At 37.8% G+C, this 22,631-nt stretch overlaps 1 pseudogene; it reads left to right on the forward strand.

The window, feature by feature from the left end:
* Positions 1-22,631, forward strand: part of LOC102864423 — a 49,019-nt pseudogene that overhangs the window by 21,895 nt on the left and 4,493 nt on the right.

A 22,631-nucleotide genomic window follows, 5' to 3' on the forward strand; every position in this document is an offset into this window, starting at 1 on the left:
CAACAACAACAATATTCCTGGTAGTGGAATATTTGGGTCATATGGTGTTTGCTTACATGTATGCTCATCAAAAACTTTTTCCAACAGGGTGAAAAGAATGCCTACCAACGGGGAACAAACATTAGGCAAAAGCATCTCAGGTAAGGGTCTCATAACAAATGTTTATAGAATACTCCTAGACCTACAGAAGAACAAGACTGACAGCCCAGTTAAAAATGGGCAGAAAACATAGAAAGACTTTTCACAGATGAAGACATTTGGGTGGCCAACAAACACATGAAGAAATGCTCAAAATCAATAGCAATAAGAGAGATGCAAATCAAAACCACAGTGAGATACCATCTAACACCAGTATCAGTGGCAAAGTTTAGCAGGGCAGAAAGCAATAAATGTTGGAGAGGATATGGAAAGGTGGCAACTCTCATACACTGTTAATTGAATTGTAATATGGTACTACCACTGTGGAAGACACTTTTCATATCTTTTGCCACAATTTGTGATTGGGTTATCAGTGTTTTTCTTTTGGAGGCCCTGTAGTATTTTTTGAACTTTAGTTATGAGACTCTTGTCTGAAATGTTGTTGCTAAATGTTTTTTCTCACTCTGTGGGTTTTTTTTTTTACCCTATTTGAGGAATTTTTGATGCATACAAGTGCTTGATTTTTAAGAAATTCCCATTTGTGAATTTTATCCTCTCCTGGTTGCACATTTTAAGGTGTTTGCAAGCCCATTTATGCCATAAGCAAGGGCTTCTAAATTCGTTCTTGTTTTGTCTTTTATAATATTTATAGTTTTGGTTTTAGCTCTAGTTTTCTGATCACCTTTGAATTGATTTTTGTGTATAGTGTAAGGTGTGGATCCAATTTCAGTTTTCACTATATTTTGGAAGTTTTCTTCTAGTATCTCACACTTTTCTCAATGCTTTTTTCCTCTTCCTGTTCTGGAATACCAATCACGTGTCTGCTGTTTTGTTGGGTTTGATTCTTTTTAATGTCATACCACATGATTCTAGTGTTTTATTCATTTTCCTCTGTCTTTTCTTCTTGTAAGTTCTCATGGTGGTTCATGTCTTATGTTTCACCAATTCTTTGTTCCATCCCTTCTATTCTTCTTTATATGTGCCTCCAACATGTTGTGAAGTTCTGTAGTATTAGTCTTGACGAATGTTCATGCTTTTCTTTTTTTTCTTGAGCTGTGTTAGTTGTGCCCTCTCTATCTTGTGACAATTTTTAAAATTCTTTAACCTCTTTATTTATGGTTTTAACTCTTTTGTCCCATCATGTGTAGCTTCTTCAGTACCAGTTCTTGCTATATTTCTTCTACTTTCCTGTATCCGGGGCCTTCATTCAGTTTTCAGTTTGGTCACGTTTTTAGGGAAAGGTTTGTGTTATTTTCATATTGTTTGATCCTCCCTTCTGCTTCCTTGACATTATATGAAGTTGTTCTTGATATATGTGAGGCAGTTTCTATTGTGTCTATGTAGGTAATTGTCAGTTTCTTGTCTTTATGATGCTATTGGTAGAGTTGCAGAGACTAAGTGATTCCGTTTCCCAGCGACAATCTTCCCTGTTGGTAACCTGTGAATGATCTGTTCCTCATTTGCTGTCGCACACTTCTTATCAGCTTGCCCTTAGATGTCCAGGAAGATGGGGCCTCTTTGTCCAGCTATGATGAGTCTACTTCTCTGTCCTGTCCGTTAGTTTGATAGGAGGTGGCAGTTTCTCCTAGGATTAGGCAAAGTTGGCTGCTTCTACCTGTGGGCTGGATTGGAGGGCTTGTTTCCTCCCAGGGCTAACAAAGCCCTGGGAAGCTAGCAGCGTCCCAAGAATGCTGCCCAGAGCACTTTTCTTCCCAAGTCTTGGTGCTAAGAAGTACCTGTGTCCTCTCCTGCATCTGGATGGGAAGAGTTGTTTCCCGAAGAGCAGGGAAAGTCCCTGGGTAGTTAGGAAAGATCCAGGAATGCTACCTGGGCCCCTATTCTCCCCAAGTAGGTGATTGATGCTCATAGTGTACCCAAGTGCCCAAGAGGAACTTTTCTTTCTTCTGGCTGGTCCAGTCACCCCATAGCCTGATCCCTTCTCTCTGGCTTAGGCACCTTAAACACCAAGCTGAGGCCCACAGGACTCTTCCCTTTCTCTCTTTTCACTGCTGTGGGTGAACAGAATGCATGGGTTTTTGTAGGGAGAACACATGGGGTTGCTGGAGGTTGCGTGGACTAAGAGTGGCCCATGAGGCCCTTTCCTCATTGCTGGCTGATTCTGGAAGTCCACAAGGTGCTCCTTTCTCTGAAAACATGTGTTTCAATTTTCCACTGTCAGTATAATGATGTTTAAACCCCCCCCAACCTTTCAATATATGTGTTGGTGTTGTGTACTTGTCTAGGTGTAACTGACCCATGCCTGGGCCTCCAGTGGGTTTTCAGAGGCAGTAAATCACACAGGAAGAAATTGGCCATCTTTCTCACACAGAGAATCCAGCTGGTGGACCATGAATATGAGCCATGAATAGTCTCTTTTTAAAAGCATAAATGTTCTTGGACCAATCACATATGATTTATGAAAGGAAAAAAATCAACTTTTATTTATAGCTCACGTGATAGAAAAATATCAGTTTTAGATGAACTGCATACTTAAATGTGAAAATTAAAACAATAATGTTCAGAAGAAAATGTAATAGAACATCTTCATGACTGTAGAATTAGCAGTGATTACTTAAGCAGGACACAAAAACCCCCCAAACAACAGTAAATAATAAAAAAGTATATAAAATAATAATGATGCATAAAAAATATTTATATTTTTTATTATATTTATATTTCATATTAACATTGACATTCTTTTTGTTTCAGAATACACAAGAGAATGGTCAAACCACAAAGTGAGAAAACAAACATGCAAAGTAAGCTTTCAACAAAGTTTTTATATCCAATATACATTGTTGTTGTGTGCCATCAAGTCAGGACATAGTTGACTCTCCAGTGGGTTTTCAGAGGCAGTATATCACATAGAAGATTGTCCATCCTTCTGTGGAGCAGCTGGTGAATTCAAATAGCATGCTTTTGAGATTGCTGTGCAACTTCTTAGTTGCCAGAGGACTCTTCTAAGGCAATGAATCACTTGCTTTGCATCTGAGAGTCAGATAATGAATAAGGATGATAGAAGAATAATTGATGCCTTCGAACTGTGCTGTTCGAGAATAGTACTGAATATCCCATCAATGGCCAAAAGATCTTGGAGAAGGTGAAGCCAGAGTGCTCCTTGGAGGCAAAGATGATAAGGCTTCATCTCACATACTTTGAGTATATTGCTAGGATAAGTTATTCCTTGGAAATGGACATCATACTTGGTGGACAGTTGGCAAAAAAGAGGAAGACTCTCAACCAGATGGACTGACACAGCGACAGCAGCAATTGGTTAGAGTATGTCAGAGATTGTGCAGATGGCACAGGATAGGAGAGGGTTCTAATGAGTTGTTCATAGGGTCACCACGAGTCATACTCATCTTGACAGCACTTAACAACAACAATAAACATAAAATAATAAGAAAAATACAACCCAATAGGAAAAAAATGGGCAAAAGACAATATATATTTCACTATGGAGAATGTATTAATACTGAAAAACATGCAAATTTATCTCTTCAAAGTTAGGATAAAAGTTAATTTTGAGAGAGAGTATAGTAACTGGAAGGAACCTTTTGGGGAACTTTGAGATTTACAAATACATGGTATGTTTGCAACATTTTTAATTTCATTTTCTTTATAGTAATGTCTGTATTGTGGTTCTTTCTTGATCTAGATGATGGGTATAGGGGTGGATTGTTCAGTTTCTTAAAATTCATGAGGCTATAAGTACGATTATGATTTGCTCACTTTTCTATTTTTATATACCAAAATCCAACCAAATCTACTGTCATCAAGTCAATGCTGACTCTTAACAACCCCGTAGGACAGAGTAGGACTGTCCCATAGAGTTTCCAAAACTAGAAATCTTTACAAGAGCACAGTGCCACATCTTTGTCCTGGGAAGTGGATAGTGAATTTGAACCCCTGGCTTCAAGTTTAGTTGTTGGATGCTTTAACAACTGCGCCACCAAAACAGTTGTACATTATCTTTTAATAATAAAAGTATGAGCACCTCCATACAACAATTTTCTAAATAAGATTTTTTTTAAAAAAAATTACTGGAAAAGCTAGCCTGTAGACCACTTGTTTATGACCTTTACCTGATACATGGATTTTAAATTTAAGTGATTTTCTTTTTTAACAAATTAAATTAAATAGCATTGGAAGAGTATTAAAAGAATATTTGAGAATAAGAGTAAATTTTGTAATATGATTCCAAATGCAATTTATCACGTCATTTTGTTATTTTTATTGGTGCACCAAGTCAACTGTAACTCATGGCAATCCTATGTATAACAACTAAGCCCTGCGTGATTGTTTTTTACGGTCTCTGCCATTATTCCAATCACTGTGTTTATTCCAATCACTGGGTTTATTCCAATCCATCTTGAGATTCTTCTTCTCCTTCAAGAACTCTCCATAAAAAAAAATAAGAGCTCTATACAAGAAATACATCAACAAAGTAAAAATAAAAATAGGGCAACAATCTGCTACAAATATTACAAAATACCTATTATGAGTAAATATTAAAAAATGTAGAGAGACTATTAATGGGTGAGGAATTGTGAGTGATTTTTATTTCTTTCTTGGGCAATCTCTTACTTTAAAAAATGAGAACGTTTAGTTTTAAAACTTGAATAATATATATAATGAAAAGTTAAAATATGCATTCATAGATTAAGAAATATCAAGGCTTTCCACATCTCTTCTTACTGCTTAGCGCCAGCTAATTATAGTTTACCAATTAGCATTTTAGTACAGGAATTCCCCAGTTTCCCATCACATATTACCACATTCTGCCCATTCAGTGCCATTTTGGGTTAGCATATCTGTCAATATTCATAGTGTTTCCTACTCAAATTTTGTGCGTTCCCTTGAAACTTTAATGAGATATATGTATATCTCACGTCATTTGTGACACATTGCCACCTTTCATCAGATTTCCAAAGTTATAAATCTTTATGATGGCTTCTTTGTTCTCAGATGGGGAAACTGATGGATTCACACTGCTGACCTTTCTTTTGGTTAGCAGCCCACCAAAGCTTCTATGTAAAATATTTTTAAAACAGAAATTTGTTCTGGTACAATTTATTTATTTTTTTTTTAATTTAAGTGTGTGTATGTATGGGAGCTCTGGTGGCCTAGTGGTAAGAAGTTGCACTACCAACTCAAAGGTCCACCAGTTGCTCCATGAGAGAAAGACAGTCTCTTCCCATGTAATTTACTACTTCTGAAAACCCAATGGAGGGTCAGCTAAGGGTTGGTTCCAATTCAATGGCACATAACAACAACAACAACACACACACACACACACACACGTTTTCCTAGACATATAATTGCCTAGATTAAAAATACTATTTTTCATTGTCACTTGTATAGAAATCATACATCAGTTAACTCTAGTCATGTGTCATAGTAAAACTCAATTTACAAATGCATATATACCAGCAAAGTAATCTTGATAGATTTTTGTCTAAATGTGGAAGAAAAGCAAAGGAAAATAGTTTAATGTTTCTTAAGCATGAATATCATAGAGGAATAATAATGTTATGATTTACATTACCGTCAAATCTTGTGACCTTTGCTTTATTGCTTTTCTCATTGATAGAAGTATTAATACTTCTGTGATTCTAGTATTTGTCTCTTGATTCAAATATCAAGCCATGAGCGCTCATGTCAATTTATAGGGACTTTTTTTCACCCCCAAGTTACTTTTATAATATACCCTTGTTGATTATGACTGTTATATTTCATTAATCAATACTAGCTATGCATCTGCACCTGGCGTTTGTAGCCTTCTTTCATTATCCCTTGAGACATAATCAACTTCACACAAATTGTGTTTATCATTTGTAAACAAGGAAGCCGTTGCAATATGAAATTTTTAATGTGGATTTCTAAATATCAGAAATGCATGATTCAGATCTTTATGTTGGAATCAGTGTGGGGGCAAAACCACATCGATCATGAATTTTAACTAGGCAGTCATGTATCAAATGAACCATGAAAACAATAGAGAATAAACATTTTAGAAATAGGTGGTGTGTCTGCAACATTTTTTCACAGTACTATCTCTGCTGTGATTTCTCTCTCAGTTATTAATGTCACCATGACACATAGTTGACATTTTGAAGTTATTAATGACAGAGCCATGTGTCAATGAGGATCTTTTTGTCAGCATATCAGCCAAAACACGTGAATACAGTAACTGCTCTCTAACCTGGCCTTCTTCACCATTTTGGTTTCCATCTTCTTTTAGAGGGTTTTAAAGCAAGAGCTCCACTTTGCAGAATGAAAGCTAGGACATTCAATTTCTTTTTTGGGTTATTTTTATCCTTTCATTGTTATTCTAATTTCTGATACATGTACAACTCAAAAAGGAAAAGTAATGTTAAAGTTAAATATTGAAATGTCATCATCTAATAAACACCTTCAAGCATGTCTTTTGTGTGATGGATTAGGGTTAGTCCCTGATGTAGTTCACAAGTTCTAAATAAACATTAGGACTTGAGAGTCTGCCAGTGGTATTTCTAATTCATTTCATTTTTCTAAGGGTATTTATTCAATTCAGCAAATGTTTATTGTGTACTTACTATGTGCAATACACAGCCAGAGATATTGCTAAGAATATAAAGGTGAGTAAAGTACAATTCTAACATTTTATGAATACAACTGTGTGTGTTCATTTGGATCTTTCAATAAATGGCCCATCTAATTAATTTTTTTTTTCATCTCAGTAAATGGTGTAGTAGCTTCAACATATTCGTAATCTTGGGAATTTCTAGCTAAAAATGAGAACCAGCTGCCCTGTTGTGCTGATATTGTCCAATTAATGCATTATTTAACCAATATCTTTAATTAGGGACTGAATATTGTCTATGTTCACATGACATCAAATATTTTGTCATTCCTAAAATTTAAATTCTTAATCAGTGAGTTGTTAGCTTGTTTCCAAACTACAAGCTGTTAAGAAATGTAAGTACTTAGAGGATAAAAGGACAGATTAACTATTAATGTAATATGCTTACAATAGTTGACACCCTACTTAGCATGACCATTATGTACTACAGCCTACAAAATTATTCTTCATGTTCCCCCTGCAGAGCTAGAGTGCCATATGGCCATGCTTGTTTTTCGTCAAATAATTTTTACATAAACAGCTGGTGAACTGTTTTTATTGTAACAGTGCACATATTTTTTGAGACAGTTAGGAAGGATTGATGCAACTCTAGTCGCTGCCTGTTTTTATGTCAGTGTTAAGGGGAAATTTAAATTCGTATTTTTCAAATGTGAACTTCTGCATTCTTGCCACCCTGGTCAGTTCACATGAGAGACTGCCCTTAATCCGGTGCAGTAATTATTGGCATATTTATAAACTTGAAGCACAAAATGGAAATTAATCATACGGGAGCTTCAACTTAACATGGCACATTCACTATTTTTATTTTTATGCGCTCATGAATTTTTAGAGGCAGGGATGATATGTTTTGGACTATTTTATAGGCAGTTTTAATATGACTATATTTGGTTTTAAAACATAGCTTCTACACATTCTGATAAGTGATATCATAACCAGAAGCTTTTTAGAAGATTTGTGCATACCTGTGATCAGAGTTGATTTGAAGACTCTCTGCTCCAAAAAGCACCCCATCCTCCTTGACTAGAGATTTGATTTGTTCAAGTCACTAGTGGGTTCAAGATTGGAAGTAATTTCCTTTGAATTCTGAAACAGGGATGACGTCTCATGCTTTTGTAAGGAGGTTTCCACAGACTTTTCATCTATACATCTAATTTTACATACTCATTGTTTCAAAACTCACGCTGTATCAGAAACTACTCTCATTAGAACATTGGTAGAGATTATGTATTCTATTTCATTAATTCCTTATTCATAGAATGCTGGAAAATGTAAAATATTTCAGTACAGAAGACAACAAATGCTTATTTTTGTGACACTGACAAGCCTAATACTTTGGGGTTAAAATAATCAAAAACATCTAGTTACCACAACTAAGCATAAGTTTGTATAAAAGGGAGGAGGATAGAAGATTTTCACCAATCCTTTATTTCATTCCTCATCTGTCATCTCATCATTTAATTCAATTTGTGTACACATATACATGCATATTTCCACAGAATATTATGATTTCACAAACAAAATGGAAAAAGAAGGGACCATATTTCCTTTTGCTTAAACTTTCATTTTCTGCTGAAGAAACTCACTTGGAGTAAGTTTTACAACAGTGAGTACATTTGTGAGGAACATGTCAGTAAAATATGTGATACCAGAAATTAGTTTCTTTATCTGCATTTTAACTGATGCCTTTTGTTTCTTTCCTTCCAAATATTTAATATTCATACAGTGTTAAGAAAATGTTTTAGATGAGACACTGTGGCTTTGAAATGTTTCCTTCAGTTCACCCAATAAAGCCATTGATATTACTTCTCTAACATTTAGGTTTAAGAGATAAATGATAAAATGACATTAATCATGGAATAGAATATGTAGTAGCTATTAGAAGAAATTTCTCTATGGGTCTTTTAAGCATATGTTGTTCCAGACAAAGGTATATCTAGGTGGTCCCAAGGTAGCACATATTATTTGATGAGCTCTGGTGGCCGAGTGGTAAGAAGTTGCGTTGCAATCCCAAAGGCATGCAGTTCACATCCACCAGCTGCTCCAGGAGAGGATGGGAAATCTCCTCCTGTGGGATTAACTACCTCTGAAAACCTACGGGAGGGTCAGCTATGGGTCCGTTCTGACTCAAAGGTACAGAAGAACAACAGCAACAACTGAAAGGTTGGTAGTTCAAATCTACCCAGCCCAGCCCAGAAATGTCAATTCAAGACTGAAACACACTACTCACAGGGACACCCTTGTATTCTGGGGAGCTGGACCTGTGTTTGGACACCAGACCAGTGAAACTGCATCTATAAAAGCACTATGCATAAAAACAGTGACATGGAAGAAAGGCCTAGAAATCTTCTTCTAGAGTTATTACAGGCAATAATCTCCAGTGAAGCAGATTTACTCTCAGTAACACGTATCACCACCAATCAGAATTGACTCTATAGCAATAGGTGGTCTTTTCCAGGAAGTTTGTGTAATAATAGCCCATGTTTTCTCAAGGACAAGGGCAAACATGCTTCCTGCCCATTGTACAATATAGTTGTTATGTACCGTCAAATTGGAACTTACTCATAGCTACCCCTCCAGTGGGTTTTCTGAGGCAGTAAATCACTTGAGAGGAGATTGCCCATCCTTCTCCCACAGAGCAACTTGTGCATTCTAACTGAATGTTTTGGGTTTTTTGGTTGTTGTTGTTGACAGCAGCACCCTTACCACTAAACCACCAAGAGCTCTGTTTTATACAGGATTACTTCAAGGTTCTTCTCCTGTAATGCAACCCACTCACTTAGTGTGCTGGTGTCATCTAGCCTGCATATCACCTTGTGAAATTGGCGCTTAGAAAACTGATGTAAAACACCTGTTAATTCTTTGGCTATTGGTGTCGCTGTGAGTAATAAAAGTTCTTTGTCTCTTACCTAAGAACTCATGTTTCCTGCCAGCATCCATGAAACTGTGACAGGCTTACTTGTTAATTTGCAAGGAAGTAAAATCTCAGACCCTTCACAGTTCTTTCTAATTCAAAATTAAAAGCCTTTAGAATGTGTAAAAATAGATACCATTTAAATTTTTAATTTCTCTACTATTTTGTTTTATGATGAGATTTAATGTGTATCACAAGTTTGAACTTCTTCAAATTATTGAGCTTGAACTATATCATTAAAATGTGAGACATATAACATGGTGAGGAGTGGAAGTAAAACAAAGACTATATTTTTATATCAGTTATTTATCAAAGTGATTTCTCAACCATTTTAGTGTGTCTTCTTTTAACACTGCATTCAAATATCAAATTCATGGAGATTAAGTAATGATGGGAAAGATAAATTCTCTCCGGCTAAATACATATTATTTTTACTCATTTATGTTCATTTTGAACCTTGAATCAATATTATTCGAACTCTAAGAATGTTACACACGTAATTCTCTTAGTAATAATATATGAATATTTAAGCAACACAACTACACAATTTCCTTTAGTAATTACTTCTCTGAATATCTTTAGTTCTTTCTTGTGTATTTAAGAAGCATAAACAATTTTTAAAGCTAAAAACAAAAAAATTCACTATAAACCAAATTCTATTTATAATTTACATTGATGATCTTATATAATAGTTTAAGATACCTATGTGCAACTTTCTGTAGGATTAGGATTATATTGAATGATACTGGGGAAGAACAAGATTGTCCTAACAATTAAGAATTTGCATGACTTTCTGTCTTGAACTCTTATCCTACATCATATTATTGTAGTGCAGGTATCATTATTGGATTGTTCATCTACATGGGCAGCAGTATTACTAATTCCATGCCAGTGGTCTGTACTACTGTAGTGATTAGTAGAAAATAGAAATATTTTATCACTGAATTTATTCAGCATCTGAATTTTCTTATTGGCCTTAATGTTGACCAGTATACTGGTACTAAAAAGTTTACCAGAGACCAAAGACTAAACATAAAAAGAGGCATCAATTTTGCTAGGCATTTTTGTGCATAATGTCCTTACAAGAAACTTGTAAACTAGCCTTAAAATATATCTGTGATCTCTAAGAAACTGTTAAAGCTCAGTAAACTATGAATATTGCTACAAGTCTTTTAGACTTGTGTCAGCATTATTCCATGCTTAGGGCTGAGTCTTAAAATTTCAGACATAATCTTTTAAGCATTCACTGTAGTGTTATTAGTTGAAAACTGTTTGAAGTCTATGTTTCTTCCCCAATTATTTTGTGCCTGGGTTCAGACCTAGAAATTAATGATAAAGGCAATGCTAACATTTACCCCTAATTGCAAAGCAGTAGTATGTGAAACACAGATCAGTTTTTTTTTTAATGAAAATTTAGTGGGGGGAAAAAATCTTAAAGTGGCTGTAACACCTATATATAAGCTGCAAGATGGTATTAGTACTTACTCATTCTTAAACCAATTCCATACTTGCAAAAATTTCAACTCATCCCCAAGTCTAATCCTTGATGACTTGGTGATATTGAAACGGAGCAGTTAAGCAAGGAGGCATAGATTAAATACATGACTATCAGAACATGAGGCAGTATCAGCGCAAAAGTGAAAATAAGGTATGATGTTTGCATGATAGAAATATGAGATGGAGTAAGGATGGCTGTCACATGAATTATTTGGCAAAGTAATGCAACCACTCACTATCATTTATTTCAATTCCGACTCACACAAACCCTACATTTTGTCTCTAAGGCTATAAATCTTAGCAAAACGAGATTGCCCAGCTTTCACCCACAAAGCCACTGGAGGATACAAAACACTAGACAGACGTGACCTTTTGGTTAGCAGCAAACATACTGATCAAGCCACCAGAGTTCTTATCAAAGTAATTATTAAATCATATTCGCTGGTTTGCGATTATAAAATAATTGTAAATATTCCATGAGAATGACCACTTATGCATAGAAAAAGCACATAAGTGTATCTGTCAGTATCAGAAAGGAATGGCACATTTTGAGCAAAAATATCTCCCATATATGTCATGTTGTTGTTAGGTGCCATCGAGTCGAGTACGACCTATCGTGACCCTATGAACAATAGATCTGAGCCCTGTCCTATCCTGTGCCATCCTCACACATCCTAACACATTAGAGCCTATTGCGGCAGGCACTATGTCAATCCACTTGATTGAGGGTCTTCCTCACCTTCATCAACCCTCCACCCTTCCAAGCATCATGTTCCTCTGAAAGGAATAGCCCCCCCTAGCAACATGCCTGAAGTATGTGAGGCAAAGCCTCATGATCTTTGCCTCCAAAGAGCACTCCAGCTGCACCCTCTCCAAGACATGTTAAATGCCCTTCTCTAACATCGCAGCTCAAAGGTATTATTAATTCCCCTACGCGGTCCCGCCCCCCACGCAGTCCCGCGCCCCCCCATCCCCCTCCTACACAGCCCTGTACCCTCTACGCGACCCCTTCTTTACTCGGATTACATTGCTTCTGTGGAGTCCCTGTGTCGTATTGGATAATAGTGGACAAGTATAGAGCAAACTGGCTTTTAGGGATGAAATCTGTGAATTTAGGTGAAGAATGTGGGGTCTTCTAGAATGTGACTCCCAGACTTCACACAAAGTAACCCCCTTGCTTGATCAGTGCTAGCAAATCCTTAGTTACCCTCATGGAATTCAGAGAAATCACAGTTTTACATGAGGGTGTTGACATCAAGGCAGCAATGGGAGGGACCCCAGGTCTCACCAGTAGTCAGTTAAAGGTCAAAAAAATCGGGTGCAAGAAAAAGTACCTGGAGTTCCACCTGGTCGGAAACAAGTCATTCTCCACGCTACAAAATGAAAATAGGGCTCGCAATAGCCCCTGCATGTTTCAGGACCACATCCAGCAACTCCTGCCTCAGGGAAGTCTAAGGAAGAGTCTTCACTCTATCTGAGGAGCCAGCAATCAGTATCTGGAGTAAGATGAGTGTTGTGATAGCAGGATGGCACGGGAAGCAACACATCTTTGTGCTTCCCTTCTACACGAGGGCAAAGAGGAAGAGGGAGAAAAACACAATATGATAAATTCTTCAGTTCCCTTACCATTTGTAATCTGTTCTGTAAAATTAAGTGTTACATACCTAGATATACTTGTTATGTACTCTAGAGTCGAAACTGACCCATAGCTGACCCTCCGGTGGGTTTTCAGAAGCAGTACATCACATAGCAGGAGATTGCCCATCTTTCTCCCATGAAGCAGCTGATGGCCTCAAACAATGTGTTTTAAGGATTACAGTGCAGCTTCTTGCCACTAAATTATTTTAAAATATGGAGAAACTTTGTTCTAATAAAGTAGACCTCTTGCACATTGACTCATTTATTCCTCAAATATTGAGTCATCTGCTCCTCACAAGACTTGGATTATTACTGGAAATGCTAGGATAAACAAAACCACAAAACCCAGTTCCTGCTCTCAGGCCTATAGAGTCAGTGTGCAAGAGGAAAAGGCAGTAAATCACGTAGGAGGAGATTACCTTTCTCCTGCAGAGCAGCTGATGGAGTTGAATCAGCCTCCTTTAGATTAGCTGTGCAACTCCCTAAGGATTAGGCCATCAGAGCTCCTGCTTTAGAGTCTAGAAGCAAATCCTATAAACTACATTCTCAGGCTTACAGAGAAGTGAAAAATAGGAGTGTGGATATCGGAAAATCCAGTTGAGGTCAGCCAAGTGTAAATACTCTGAAGCTCCAAGTCTTTCAGTGTGACTTAATTGTAATTTTGGCTACATATTGAGTGACATGAGACTATGGGAATGATGACCAGAGGACACACCCTCAGAAGGTTGTTCAGAGTTGAGAGACTAGACCCGGAATAGAAATTAGGCTGGAGCATAGATTAAATCTATACCTTGGTTCCCTTACCACTTGGTTCCACTATCAATAGTTTTCGCACCAGCAGTCAGGGAATCAAAAGACGAGTTACATTAGGAAAACCCGCTGTCAGGGACTTCTTCAGAGAGCTCAAGAGCAACAATCTAAGTCTGGAGACTAAGGTGCACCTGACCTAGGCCACGTTCTTGTAATTACTCGCTATGCATCAGAGAGCTGGATAATAATACCCTTATCCTGGGTCTCCCCCAGTGAACCCTCCTATCTAACTTAAGATCTTTTTCCCCCCCTAACTTAAGATCTTGACCTGCTAAACTGACCCACTCTTCATTGCCTCCTCCTCTGTAGGCAGCACTTGCTCCCACTAAAGCAGATGGCCCAGATTCATCTGCCTTCCCCCTGACTTGGTACCTCTAGCTCATAACTAACTAAACCTACTCTGTGCTTGTCTCATTCCCTGCTGTGTCACAGCTCCTCACTTGAAATTGTTCTCCTTGGACAGTGATGGACCTGTCCATCTGCCTCTGAGCACATACATCACAGTCTCAGTAGGGTTGTTGTTGTTTTCAAATTGCATGGTATTTCCTGATCTGGCACAGAATCTGCCTACTAGTTCTTCAAATATCACCTTAATGTTAGAGAAGAGGTTTTCAAAGCAGATAATATTAGAAAGAGAGGAGGTTTTAACTAAGGGGCTTATTTGAGAGAAGTTCCTGAGTTAATCAGCTTAGTAACTGGAACAAAAACAAAAGAGTCTCTCCTAAGTCAGATAGGAGGAAGAAAACCACAGTGTAACAATTGTCTCCAAAGGCTGAATTCCCACAAAGCCTGGAGTTCTTTTGTTGTAGGAGTTTCTTTCTTTCTCTTTCTACTTCATCATCATCATCATCACTATCTCTTTAACAATAATTTGCCATAAATGTCTCTCCTCACCACAACACACACTGTTACATCACATTTCTGTAGGTTGGAGCTGTTTGGTGCCATCAAGTTGACTCTGACTCATATCAACCCTTATGTACAACAAAAAGAAACTGCTTGACCCTGTGCTATCCTCACAGTCTCTGCTGTGCTTACACATATTATTGCAGTCACTGTGTCAATTCATCCCCCTTCCTCTTTTTCACTGACCCTCTACTTTTTCAAGAATGATGCCTTTCTCCAGGGATTTTCTCCTGACAATATATCCAAAGAATGAAAAACAACATCTTACCATTCTTGCTTCTAAGAGCTATTCTAGTTGTCCTTCCTCCAAGACAGATTTGTTTGTTCTTTTAATTTTTCACGGTATATATATTCAAAATTTTGTACCAACAAAAAAATTTTTAAATGTTAAATTTTTGAACGTTAGAATGGGCAAGTCTGCTGCTGAGGGATGCCTCTTTAAAGTGCTTGGGAGCAAGGATGTTATATTAGCAACTAAGGTGCATCATCCCCAAGCCCTGTATTTTTAATTGCTCCATATGCATGTGAGAGTTGACAGTATGGAATTTGCCTTTCAATATGTTTTGTTAGCATGGATAGCTGAACTATGGATATGGCAGGATTATGGGAATGGATTGTGTTGGCCTAACCACAAAGGGCTTGACTACCATTCCACAAGGGGATTGGAAATCTCAACAATTTACAAGATGATTGGGTAGTCTCACCAATAAGCTCTAGCTGCAGAGACAGAGTATTCCCCTAACAGAAGAGGAAAGCGACCTCCCCAACTCGGTGAAATGTAGGACACACTTTGAGACAGAAGCAACCATGACTGAACTGGAGAACTGAAGTGAGATGTGACTTTAGGGGAGAAAGAGACAATATTGGCAAGACTGAGAACTTTGTTGGACAATTGAGGGGGAAGCCAATGTTGGCAGGACTGAGCATTTTGTTGGACTATTGGGGGGAAAGCCAATACTGGCAGGATTGAGATTTTGGGAACACTTAGAGCCATGAACCTCAAGGCTGAGGTGCCTGTGTGCACATTTTGGGAGCTATCTTAACAGTATTCTGTTATTAATCTGGATTATAACCTTTTGACTTCCTCAATATGACTGTGTGGTCTGTGAGCTATCACAGCAAAGCAGTAAGATCGGTGTTTAAAACAGTGGAAAGAGGAATGGGAGCATGGGGGAACATGTCTGAGCTCCTGGGAATTTGTTTTGTGTTACTGATGCTGTGAACAGACAGTTTGCCCCTGTGAGGTTGATAAAACTCAGCTATCATGCTCTCCATGCGACCCTTGCTCTTTTTACAGACAGTAAGAACGCTGAAGAACTGATGCCTTTGAATTGTGGTGTTGTAGGTTAGAATCCAGGCAAATCTTCTTAGTTTCTTGTCCTAGTCCAAATAAAGGCTGGCTGAGCTCTTATCTAGGTACTCTGGAAAGAATTTCCTTCTAAACTCATTCACATTGTTCCTGGCATCCAGTTGTCTGGAGGACTGTGCTTCTTTGGATTTCTAAGACTAGCGCCTGTTTTGTTACTGGCTGTCACCCGGAACCTCCTTAGTCCCGAGAATCCTCTCTCCCATCCTCGCACTTCAGCTCCTACATCTTGAGTAAGCAATAGCACATTGAACATTCCTCACACTTGAAACCTCTAACTCCCTCATTCTCCCTCCCCTATCCTGTTTCATCTTAGTCTTGTTTCGGCCTGAGAAAGTTCTCTGCTTCTAAGAGATCATGTAATAGAATAGGTAGATTATCTGGCATAATGTACCTGTTTGCTTTCCCTAACCTTAATTATAGCTGAAAATTCTCTCTGGCCATATAATGTAACAAAGAGAAAGATTACAGAAATAAAGTCAAGGGCATTTTTGTGGAACAATGATTCAGCCTATCATGGAGATAGAAAATGTTTCTTGGCAGATTTTGATAAGAAAAGAAAGAAAATAATGTACCATTCTTTCTCTGGCTTTTATCTATATCTATCCCAATAGAAAATATGAATTTATCAGTGTGCCTAACTGACAGCAGTCAGCCTGACCATGTTTGCCACTTAGAAATGAATAGGTAGCAGGCAGCAGAGATTCACAAATTAAAATCTGGACCAAGCACCAATAGGAAAAAGAAAATTCTCGCTCGGCCTGTTGAGATGATAGAGGTTGCTGCCAAAGTTATTGAGTGAAGAAGGGTGAACCTTCCCTGCTGATATTTATAAGGTCCTTTAGGAAATTGCTGTTATGCTGCATGTGAAAACAATGCTCACACAGTAGGCACTAGGAAAATTGGTGAACAGCAAGGACAATCGGCCTTTTCAAACATTCACACATACAAAGAGGTTTGTTGTCATAAATAGTATCCTAGTTGTTCTTTATTTAGCACCTATCATATAAAGGCTTGAGAAGCCCTAGTGGGATATAGGGAACTCTGGTGGTCTAGTGGCAAGAAGCTGCACTGCAATTCTGAAGGCACATGGTTCAAATCTGCCAGCTACTCTGCAGGAAGACGAGCCATCTCCTCCCGAGCGTTGAACTGCCTCTGAAAACCCGCCAGAGGGTCAGCTATGGTTCAGTTCCAACTCAATGGTACACAACAACAACAATGGGATATAGGAAACTCTGGTGGCATAGTTCATAGGGAGTTACCCTGCTACCTCAAAGGCAAGGTTTCTCTGGTGGTTTGGATCCACAGGCAGTTTCACGAGAAACAGACGGGAAATATTCTTGTGTGATTTACAGCCTCAGAAATCTCCAAGAGTATCAGTTATGGGTCAGCTCCTACTGGACAGCAATAAGTGAGAGTGAGTGGTATATTGTGAATGTGTTAGGCTGCTAACTGAAAAGTCAGAGGTTCAAATCCACCAAATACTCTGTGAGAGGAAGACAAGCAGTCTCCTCCCATAAAGATTTACAGTCTTGGAAGCTGATAGAGTTGCCATAAATCAAAAGATAGTGGGATTGGTTTTGGTTGTAATGGCTTATAATAGATACTACAAGCATTCATTCATCTACTGAGTTCATGGGGAGACTATAAGTCCTCACTCCACTTTTAAGTTAACAAGGGTCACGTGAGTTCATGGCAATGGAAACTTTGGCAATGGTTATTGGTGAGGGTGACACAACATGATTTATATAAGTGATGTCACTGAATTGCACAAGAATGGATTACACCTCAACATAAAAAAGACAAAATTATAGATTAAGCATCAAAAAGACAAAAAAAAAATCTCACCACTGGACCAATAGGCAACATCATAATAGGTGGAGAAAATAAGTTGCAGATAATTTCCTTTTACATAGATCCACAATCAGCACCTATGGTAGCAGCAGACAAGAAATCAAAGCGATATTGCATTGGAAAAATCTAGTGTCAAGGATCTTTCAAAGTGCCAAAGAGCAATGATGTCAGTTTAAAGATTAAGGTGTGCCTGATGCAAGCCATGGTATTTTTAATCACTTTGTATGCATCTGAAAATTAGACAATAAATAAGGAAGACTTGATGCTTTTGAATCATAGTGTTGGAAAAGAGTATTGAATATACGATGGACTACCAAAAGTATAAACAAATCTGAAGAAGTGCAGTCAGTGTGCTCCTTAGAGACTAGCATGGTGAAATTGTTTCACATACTTAAGGCATGTTGTCAGGAGGAGCCAGTTCTTGGATAAAGACATCATGCTAGGAAAGGTAGAGAAGGTCACTGGAAGCAAGGAAGACCCTCAAGGAGATGGATTGACACAGTGACTTCAGCTATGAGCTTGAACATGGTGGAGATTGTGCAGATGACACAGGATAGGGTAGTGTTTATATCTGTTGTTCATAGCGTTGCTATGAATAAGTCAGCTAGACTGTACCTAACAACAATAGCAGCAAGTTGTACAAGAGAAAAATGTTAAATGGACAAATATTATATTAAATGAGTAAGTTAATTAGTTGAGCCTTGAACAATATTTGTCTGAACAGCTTGAAGGTGGAGGGACAACAAAGAAGAGGAAGACCCCCAACCAGGTGGACTGACACAGTGACCACAGCAATGTGCTCAAGTGTGTTGGAGATTATGAGGATAGCACAGAATAGGACAGGGTTCAGAAGGCCTAGCCTGTGGTATAAATAATCTAGCAAATACAGCTAGAAGAGAGGATCACATACATCGATGAATGAGACCTACTAAAGATTAAGTCCCTGTGTGGTTAAATAACTTTTTCCAATAGAGTGAAAAGAAAACCTACTGACTTGGAAAAGAACATTTGGCAATGTCATTTCAGACAAAGATCTCAGAATGAAAATTTACAGAATCCTACAGGACCTCCACAAGAAAAAGACTGATAACCCAGTTACAAAATGGGCAACATATATGGGTAGATTTTCACAGAGGAAGACATTCAGATGGCAAACAAACAAATGAAGAAATGCTCAAAAATCACTGGCATTAAGAGAGATGCAAATGAAAACCACAATGAGATACCACCTCATGCCAATAGCAGTGGCAAAGATTAACAGGACATAAGGCAATAAATGTTGGTGAGGATGTAGAGAAACTGGTACTTCTTTACATTCACTGCTGATGTGGGATTGTAAAATGGTTTAGTCACTCTGGAAAGCAGTTTGGTGTTTCCTCTAAAAGCTGAATATAGAAATTCCGTATTACACAGATATTTCACTGCTTAGTAATATACTCGGAGGAAGATAGAACTGAGACACAGAGATTTGTACACCAATGCTCATGGTAGGGTTATTCACAATAGCAAGAACATGGAAACAGCCCAAATGTCCACCAATGAAAGGCATTCACACAAAGAAATACTATGCAGCATTCAGGATCGATAATTTTGAAAAATACTATATATGAGAGAAGTTGGAGAGAATTATCCTGTGTGAACTAACTTAGTCTTATAAGGGCAAATACTGCATAAGACCATAATTATAAAAATAGAAAGATTACTTACAGTATGATGTGTATAAATGTCCGAAGAGGAAGGGAAGAGCAGTGAAGGGCTGAGTGTGGTGAGGAAGAGAAATCACAGAGTTCCAGAGTTTGGTATGTAGAGAAAGCCACAAAGGAATTAAGAAAGACCCAGTATGGATCTGAAAAGATGGGTTAATAATGGGCATAGGTCAATGGTGATTAATTTTATAAGACACAATGTATGGGAATGATCGGATGAAAAACAATGAGAATGAAGGAATATGTGAAACGCAATGTATATGAATTTTGTATGCAAACCAATACAAAAATAAAAAGAAATTATTAAAAAAATAGAAAACAAAACAACTCTAATAAACCTATTGCCATGAAGTCTATTCCAACACATAATAACCCCATGTGGTCCAAAGCAGAGCTGTTCCATTGAGCTTCCTTGACTATAAGATTTATGGAAACAGATTGCCAGTCCTTTCTTCCATGATACTGCTGGATTTTTCAACTACCAACCTTTAGGTTAGTCGTGGAACATAAACAGCTTGTACTTCTTATTCTACTTAAATATAAAACCACATGTATTTTTCTTGCCAAAAAACTCTAGCAATACATATAAATCACAATTCCTCTTCCATAATATAGTCATAAAAAATGTAGCCTTTCCTGAGAAGTAATCACAATTAAAATTCTTTTGCATATAATTTTAAAGTTTACTTAAGTTACCTATTGTTTTTTATATTGATGAACTATAAAGATCCATTATGAGTATTTAACATAACAGGAAATAATGTACATACTATTCTCCTACTTGTCCATGTTATTTAATGAGTGAATGCAGGATCTTTCCATTATAGCCTTATAGATTTACCTCCATCTTTTAACTACCGCCTAAAAATTTGAAATATATATATTCCATAATTAACTTAATCATAGCATAACATAAACATAAGTTGTTTCTTGTTGCTCAGGTTAATAGAACTGATATTAGTACTATTTACCATGAATTCTTGGGCTAATGGGTATGTTTTCTTAAAGAAAGACACCTCAAACTCACTGGCGTAGAGTTAAAACTGATTTATAGCTGATCCTCCTGCAGGTTTTCAGAGGTTATAAATTGCATAAGAGGACACTGTCCATCTTTCTTCCACATAGATCCTGGTGGATTTGAACTGCCAGAGACTTAATACCTTTGGATTAGCAGCTAATTATCTCCCACTAGGCTACCAGAGCTCCCTACAAAGTACACATTTTTTTTGTTGTTGATGATTGCTCTCAGTTGAGCATGACTCATAGCAACGCTATGAACAAAAGGCCTGAAGCCTTTCTATAACTATTGACATTTATAAAACTTCATAGAGTTTCCAGAGTTATGTTGTTTAGGAAGTGGATGCCACATACATAGCAAAGTGTAAACTGGATTAAAGTTAAAAGAATGGAACCATTATAAATTTTTATAAAAATGACTGCATTTATGATCCAATAAAGCTGTGCCAATTCATATTCTCATATGCATTCTCACAGGTGTATTACTTTATTATAGCAACATTTTAAAATTTGGTCAAACTTTTGAGTGGAAATATATCCTCTCACTGTTGTTTTAATTTGTATTTTTGTGTTTTCTAACTAGGTTGAGGAGAATATTAATATCATTCCTCACCCATATAAAGCACGTTTTCTGCAGTCATGCCATGAGTACTGGGATTCTACTGGGCATACTTTGAATTTTTAAAATGTCAATAACATTTCCCTTCACTTTGGGAATCAAGGCATTTGTTCAGAATGACCAGGTGCCAATGCATGACACCCTCAGGGTATCAGGAGGATGCAGAAAAGAGGAATTTCCACAGCTGATGAGAGGGATCCCCAGAGCCCAGGAAAGGCTGCAGTTGTTAGGGTTCTGAAGTCAGAGTTTCAGTATAGGTTGAAGGGACCAGAATGAGAAAAATTGGGTATCTCTTGGTGGATCCTACACAAACTACATAAATAAGCTTTGGAAATCTGTGGATCATCACTACCAGTCTGAAGCTATAGTTTTATTTAAGTGGGTTGGCATATTGGATGAGAGACTCAAAGCCATGCTTGACACTCCTCTTTCCCAAATACATCTTTCCTCTATCAGGCAGAGTATAACAAACACTCCTCCTCCACCATCCAGTGATGATTTTGATGGTTATGCGAGAACATCTCTTACCTATTCTGGTAGTTCAGTATATCTTTGCTAGTGTAATGGGGCTGAGCACCATCTTAATATGTTTCCTCTCCTTTCCACAGAGGTTGGGGCTATGATAGACTGTAGATTCGTGAGTGATGGTCGTTGAAACCAGGCAAGGGATCTTAATAAATAGATGAAGAGTGTGTGCAGATGCAAGCCTAGATCCACTTGTGTCAGATTATTTCTGACTAGCAAACCTATAAGGCAGAAAATAAGTTTTCCAGGAAGTTTCCAAGGCTATAAATCTTTACTGGAGGAGACTGTCCTCTTACTCTACAGGAATAACTGGTGGGCTCAAACTTCCAATCTTTTAGTTGGCAGCCCAATGCTATTAAGAGCTATTATGGTTGCAAGGAGGGGGACCTTTAGGGGGAAGGTTTGAGACTAGTTACCTTGTTGTTTGTTGTTATGTGCCAGTGAGTCGCCTGCAACCCATAGCGACCCTATGTACAGCAGCTCTAAACCCTGCACTGTCCTGAGCCAGTCTCACTAATTCTGACACACCAACCCCTGTTGCCATAGGCAAATACGTAATTGAATGTGGATATAGCTTGAAAATGATTCATATTACATCTCCAGTCAAGACTGCCTATTATAGTGCTTTTATTTCTCTGCAAACTAAATAGCGAATGTCCTTTGCCTGTCCTTTGCAGTAACTTATGCTGCCACCAGGTGGGAGCTGAGAGTTGGGTCATTTTACAATCACAGGGTTGATGGAACCCTTGGTCTTGTTCCTTACTGATTACCTTACTGGTACTGTGAGTATGTGAAGCCCAAACTCTACCTTTGTTATCAGAACAACCTTGCCTGGTTTCAATAGAAAATTAGAGGGGAAAAAACTCTGCTCTCACTATACCCAGAGTTACCGTATGGTAACTTTTAATGTTTCCTGGCGAGGAGATGCCACTGGATCAGGCGTTAGCCAGCAGATGGAGAGGTCTCAGAGTGTTTATATCTATATTTGTATTTATATAACAAATAAACATATAATAGAT

The sequence above is a fragment of the Elephantulus edwardii genome, unplaced genomic scaffold (genome assembly GCF_000299155.1).
Source record: "Elephantulus edwardii isolate Elephantulus edwardi_28Jun2011 unplaced genomic scaffold, EleEdw1.0 scaffold00040, whole genome shotgun sequence".
In the NCBI taxonomy this organism is placed as follows: Eukaryota; Metazoa; Chordata; class Mammalia; order Macroscelidea; family Macroscelididae; genus Elephantulus; species Elephantulus edwardii.